Consider the following 6716-nt stretch of genomic DNA (forward strand, 5'->3'; position numbering starts at 1 on the left):
CCATTAGGAACCAATTCCAATGTCTGACAACACCACGCACCTGGGGAGCAGAAGCGGTGCAGGCTGACTCGGCATGGAAAATGGAAGCTCACCATGTTGTTTCCCAGGCCCGTCTGCATCTGCCCGAGAGGATGCCGGAGGCCTCCTCGATCAGGGGCCCAATCACGAGTGTGGTCTTGGCTGACAAAGCGGATACTGTCGGCACCATCCCTTGTGCCCTCAACTCAGCCCTTCGGGGAGACCACTGTCCTGCTGTGGGTTCGGCGCCTGGAGCCTCCTGGGACCTAATCCTAACCCTAACCCTAACCCTACCCCGGGAACCTCCACCAAAACCTAAGCCTGCCTCGAAACCTAACCCTCCAACTGAGCCGCTTTCTGGCATTGGCCCTCACTTCAGCCCTCGAGGGAGATCACCAGACCGGAGTCTCTTCTGCTCTGGCAACGTCTCTGAAACGAACCCTAACCCTAGCTCAGATTATCTCCCCATGGTGACCCAATTGCAACGTCTGAAAACACGACGCGCCTGGGGTCCAGAAGCAGTGCAGGCTGACTTGGCATGGAACCTGGAATCTCACCATGTTGTTTCACAAGCCCGGCTGCAGTTGCCCGAGAGGATTCCAGATGTTTCTTCGACCAGGGGCCAATCGACGTGTGTGGCCTTGGCAGCCAAAGACGGATCCTGACAGGCACCGCCCCTTGTGCCCTCAACTCAGCCCTTTGGGGAGACCACTGCCCTGCTGTGGGTCTGGCATCTGAAGCCTCCTGGGACCTAACCCTAACCCTAACCCTACCAGAACCGGGACCCTCCACCAAAACCTAAGCTTGCCTCGACCTTAACCCTGCAATTTAGCCACCTTCTGGCATGGGCCCTCACTTCAGTCCTCGAGGGAGATCATGAGACCAGAGTTGTTTTGGGCCTGGCGACGTTCCTGGACTGAATCCTAACCCTAGCTAAGGCTCTCCCCATGGATACCCAATACCAACGTCTGACAACACCACACTTCTTACATGAAGTGTATTGATCTGAATTTTCTGTCTTTTTCTGTTTTTAAAGTTTATTCATTTATTATTTGGAGAGGGAGACAGAGAGAGCACAAGTGGGGAGGGGCAAAGAGACAGAGAGAGATTGAGAAAATCTCAAGCAGACCCTGCACTATCAGCGCAGAACCAGATGGGGGGCTTGAACCCATGAACTGTGAGATCATGACCTGAGCCAAAATCAAGAGTCAGGTGCTAACTGACTGAGGCATTCAGGCGGCCCTACCATTTTTTTGGAAGTCCCCTGGGTACTTTTAATTTAATATGCCTTAATTTAAAGACATTGTTTCTGACCCTTTCCCTTTCCTCTTCCCTGACTCTGTAATCTGCTCTGTCATTTGTGTTCCCTAGCCTAATAAATAGCAACCCTGGAACATGAAACGTCCTGGACTCCAAACTTCCCTGAAATCACCACATCCAGTCACTCACCACATTCGATATTTTGTACCTGCTTATCATTTTTCATATGTTATTCCTGTAATTCACTCTCTCACCTATAATTTTGCAGTACTCTTCTGGTTTTTCTTCCTTTATGTTCCTCCTACATTGCTGCCAGAGTGACCTTTCTTAAATATACTTGTGACGATGTCACTCCTCTGCTTATTCAATGGATCCCCATTACCTGAAGGAGAAAATTTATGTTCTAGCATAACACTGCTCCCCCTCCTTTTTTTTTTTTTTTTTTGGTTTCGTCCTCATGTTCCACTAACGTCTCTCTATCTATCCCATTCCCAATAACTCTATTCCAGTTTTGCCATATTGCATAGGTGTTGTCACTTACTATATTATTTCATACTTGATCCTTTTGCCATTATAGAATGCCCTTCCCACCCTCCCTGTGCACTTTGTCTGTTTTTTAAGATACAGCCCTATCTTCCCAGCGTTTGCTGAGCTTCCCAAATGTAAGTGTTTTCTCCTTTGCGCGTTCACTGTACGTTATTCACTTCCCTTGCAGAACTAGTGGATGGTATTTTTCTGTCCTTGCCTGTTTTCATGCATCTCTACCGCTACTAGCATATAGAACAGACTCTGTCTTTTATTTATATTTCCAGCTTTTCCCTGGATCGTGGCTATGACTTGACAGATACAGTATGTGCTTGTCTTTTTGAGTGGGTGAGTGCATGACCAAATGAATTAATGTGATATTTTTCTGAAGTTGGGTTTTTGTTTTGTGCTGTTTTTCTAGGAAGGAACAGAAAAGTCAGCAATGGAAGCAAAGGAAGGTGGTGTTGGTATTATTGAAAATGTGCCACCAGAGTAAACAGTTAATGACAGTTGGACTTCTGCTGGTGGAGTGCATAAAAATTACAGAAGTGGTAAGCTAGTGAATCTCTGTGAGTTGTTTTCCTATGATTAAATGCTAGTACGAAAAAAATCTGAAAGTATGTAGATCCAAATATATTATCCTTTTTTCATGAAGATATTTTTCTGTTGCTATCTTTCTTTAGAAGTATCTCAAGTACTACCCCCTTTTACTTCCGGAAAATCTTGAACCCCTGAACATCTTTTCTGCTATTGCTTTTATTTTATTGAAATATTCATGAATGGAGATAGACTTTGTATGTGTTTAAAATTTATAGTAACACATGTTTTCATTAATTTATCTGTGACACTATTCTTTAGATATGATGTCAGCATTAGAATTAGGAGAAGAGGAAGATGTGGAATCACCTTCTCTTCCTGAGGTACTGTCTTCTTCTTATTTTTAAATATAAGCATGGAGTGATGTTAAAACATCCAAGAGATGCTTTGACTTTGACTTTTGGATAATTAAAATAACGTCGCAGTCATACTTGTAGTAATATAAGTAAAGTAATGATGACCTATTCTAAGGTGAGAACTAAGGAAGGAGGTAAAAAAAGTCCTGATCTCTTAGGCCCAGGCAGCTGCTGCATAAAGCTACAAGCACTGTATTTGAAATCAAGACATGCTAGCATCTTGGTTCCATCACTTCCTAGCTGTGGGATCTTGGAAAAACTTGCTTGAATGTCAATGACCTCTTTCCTAAAAATGGCACCAATACCCACCTCTTGGTTATGTGTAATGAACAAATGTGGCAACGTTTTGTAACCTATAAAGGGTGCTATAGAAATAGAAGACAAAATGATCACAGTGGCTTTTAGTGACTTACTAAATATTGAGGATACTTTGGTGAATGTTTGTTTATTGTTGAGAGTGGGGTGGGGGGACAGAAGTTCGAAGCAGGCTCTGCACTGAGAGCAAGGAGCCCAATGCAGCACTTGAACTCATGAACTGTGAGAACATGAATTGATCCAAAGTTGGGCGCCTAATCGACTAAGTCACCCAGGCCCCTCAAGAATACTTGTTTTAAATGTGAAGATGTCTGGAGGCCAAAAAATGGCCGTCGGTTCCAGAAAAGAATGGGAAAGTAGGAATGGGTTTTTGATTTTCTAATTTGGTGCTATGTTAAGTTCCAGTAATCTCTTAGTGGAGACATCATATAGGTATACAGTTGACCCTTGAACCAGGAGGGTTTGTACTGTGGGAATACAAATGCTCACACATAGGGTGTGAGCATCCTATGGTTTTGTAATTTTCTATGCCTGGTTAACCCATCAGTGTAGGCTCAGGGAATTCCTAAGCTTATTCCCCACAAATATATGCAGTCTTGTCTGCTTTACTCACAATCTTGGAACTTAGAATTTCAACATGACCCCTTTGAGATAGGCTTAATAGCAGTTATTTGTATTATCACCCCTTTTTTTCACATTTTTAAAATCTCATTCTCAGATGTTTCTGTTGAGTCAAACCTTCACTTTATGTTCAATAAAGTATGATACCTTTTGGCCTGTATGATTTTTACCATGTGGGTAGCATAAACCTTCAGCAAACCTTCAGTATTTAACTCCAAGGGAGAAAACTGAGTTTTGAGATGTGTGGACTTTAGAAATAGACAAAATCTAGAGGTACCCTCCTTTAAAAGAATAAGTAGCTAATCTACTCGTCCCCTATCAAGGTATTAATTTACTGTGCCAAAGTCATAATTTTCATGCATCTGACTAATTTAATGAATTTGTGGTCATTTCTCTGATTCAGCATTCAAGAATTGTATCATCTCTTTTGGTGCCATAAAATGCTAGGTAATGCCACTTTAGAAACTTGGGACAAATCATTTAACCTTTTTGAGTTTTACTCACGTTATCAGTAGTAAATGGGATTAAAGGTGATCATTACTTTTATACCCTCTCCCTATAAAGTTTTGTGGTTTTTGAATGTGAGATTCGGAGAGCATTACTAATTTCCCAGAATTCAACCCTAACGTCCGTTTCACTTTATTCATTTTGTGTTGTGGCAAACTTTGGTTCATAAATTTTAGGGGACACTGTCACTTTTTTTGAGAAACTTAGGATCCAAAAGAAAAAGAATTGTAAAAGGCAGTCAGGGAAAGAATAGCTCCGTGCAGAAAGAGGAAAAATTCCTGTTTTTGTTACTGGAGCACTTCCATGTCACATGTTTTAAATCTAGCTGTTGTGTAAAACCCAGGTGGTAAGGATAGAAAAGGATAAATTTTGCCTCTTGTCTTTTTATTTCTTTGTATCTCTCGGTCAGATGGGGTGGGAGTGGGTGGGGAATTCTCGGTAGCAAAGTGTGGATATGAATAAGAGTACAAAATTAAGAAAGCCCTTTTAGAAATTTTAGTAACTTCTGTTTTTTTTTAATTCCAGTAGAAATGAAGCAGAGTTTATAAAAATTACAATTACTTGTAATGATAAACACAAAATATTTTCCTCCATTGAATTTATGACAAACTAAGTGTCAACTGATAAAATGAATGAAAAAACTTCTTTTTATTGACTAAAGTAACAATTACCTTTAGTATCAAGTTCCATTAAAGGTTGAAGAAAAAAAGAAGCACAGAGGAAGTGACATGGAAGTATCAGAAAACATACATGATGCTGCAGCTGCTGGATTAATTCCACAAAAACAGAATGGAAAAACTGATAACCATCAGTTGCCTATTACAGAAATAAAGATTCTGACAGGTAAGACTATAGCAATACTTAAGTAGTAGGTAATTGTTATTTTCCTATTCAACAAACTTTTCTAGTTTGAGCTAATGTTCATGATGAACAAATTTCGTATTTTTTGTAGAGATATTTCATCCTACGTGCTAATGAGAAAAATGTAAATACCAATGAGATACCATTTTTTGCAGTCATAGTGATAAATATTTTATTAAAAAAATAACCAAAGTTAGGAAATGTGAGCAAAATGACATTCTTAGACACTGTGGCTGTATGAAATTGGTAACTCCTTTCTGAAAGGTGATTTAGCAGTGTATTTCAAAATTTCAAATATGTCGGGGCACCTGGGTGGCTCAGTTGGTTAAGCATCCAACTTTGGCTCAGGTCATGATCTTGCACTTCATGAGCTTGAGCCTTGTGTCAGACTCTCAGAGCCTGGAGGCTGCTTCAGATTCTGTGTCTCCCTCTTTCTCTGCCCTCCCCTCCTTGTGCTCTGTCTCTGTCACTGTCAAAAATAAATAATATAACATGAGGAAAATATTTCAGGTAGGTCATCCCTTTATTCCAATGGTTTCATTGCCAGGACTGGGTCCTTCTGAAATACGTGACTTCTATAAGCAAGCGCGTGCGCCTGCACGTGCAAACACACACACACACACACACACACACACACACACACTGTAAGGGCATTTATTATATATTATTACATATACAAAATAGGATAGATATATTAAGGTTACTTATATAAATATGTTACATGTATATGTGAAGGATATTTATTATAGCATTCCCATATCAAACATTTGGAGATAGTCTAAATGTTTATTTACTTATTTTGAGAGACAGACAGAGAATGTGCACACTCGGGAGCCCAAGCATTGAGGGGGAGCAGAGACAGAGAGGGAGAGAGAGAGAATCCCAAGCAGAGTCCACGTTAACAGTGCAGAGGCCAACACAGGGCTCGATCTCACGACCATAAGATCATGACCTGAGCCAACATCAACAGTCAGATGCTCACCAGACTGAGCCAGCTAGGTGCCCCAGAGATAGGCTAAATATCCATTCATTAATAAGGAAGTAAAGTTTCACTTCTATAAAGTAATGGAGTATGGGACCATTTAAAAAAATGAATTTAGGTCTATGTGTACTGATGGTTTAACAAAGTATATTTAAGGCATTTGGTTTGGTTTGATGTCATGTCTTATGCATATTTTGTTAGAATACTTTGAATATCTACTGAATTGCAAACGGAAGTTCCCTGCTACACTGGCAGTCTACCAACAAAATTGCTAGTTATTAGATTTTTGGTTTTGTTTCCCAGTGCATGGGTGCTCCAATGTTGGACCCTCAACTTAATCTGAATATTGCCAAGAGGTTTCACGTGGCAACATGTTTCATATTCTATGTAAACATTTCATGACCCCTGTGCTATAAACCAAGATGCTGATAATGCAATGAATTGTTTTTATAAAGGTACCTTGCTTGCATGCCATTATCCTGCCTTTTTAGAGAACATATTTCAACATGCACCACACCAAATTTTTCAACAGTGCCTTCATGTTATGCAATTTATGACAATTCAGTTTACAAAGTTGGACTATTTTCTGCATTCCCAACCCCTTTTACTTCTGTGTATAAAATTTTAATATGGTTAATTACTTTGGATAGTGTAAAATATCCTAGAGTTGGGTG

At 40.3% G+C, this 6716-nt stretch overlaps 1 long non-coding RNA gene across 2 annotated transcripts; it reads left to right on the top strand.

Moving 5' to 3' along the window:
• Positions 1-1834: 1834 nt before the first annotated feature.
• On the top strand, positions 1835-5441 carry LOC147581583 (uncharacterized). Of its 2 annotated transcripts, none has more exons than XR_015249708.1 (3): positions 1835-2354; positions 2662-2723; positions 4895-5441. It is a non-coding gene; the product is annotated as an uncharacterized LOC147581583 (long non-coding RNA). The 2 variants fall into 2 exon arrangements; XR_015249707.1 differs by having other exon boundaries at positions 1840-2354; positions 4877-5441.
• Positions 5442-6716: the final 1275 nt, after the last annotated feature.

The sequence above is a fragment of the Puma concolor genome, chromosome B1 (genome assembly GCF_028749965.1).
Source record: "Puma concolor isolate L17-30 chromosome B1, mPumCon1.1.hap2, whole genome shotgun sequence".
Taxonomy (NCBI): domain Eukaryota; kingdom Metazoa; phylum Chordata; class Mammalia; order Carnivora; family Felidae; genus Puma; species Puma concolor.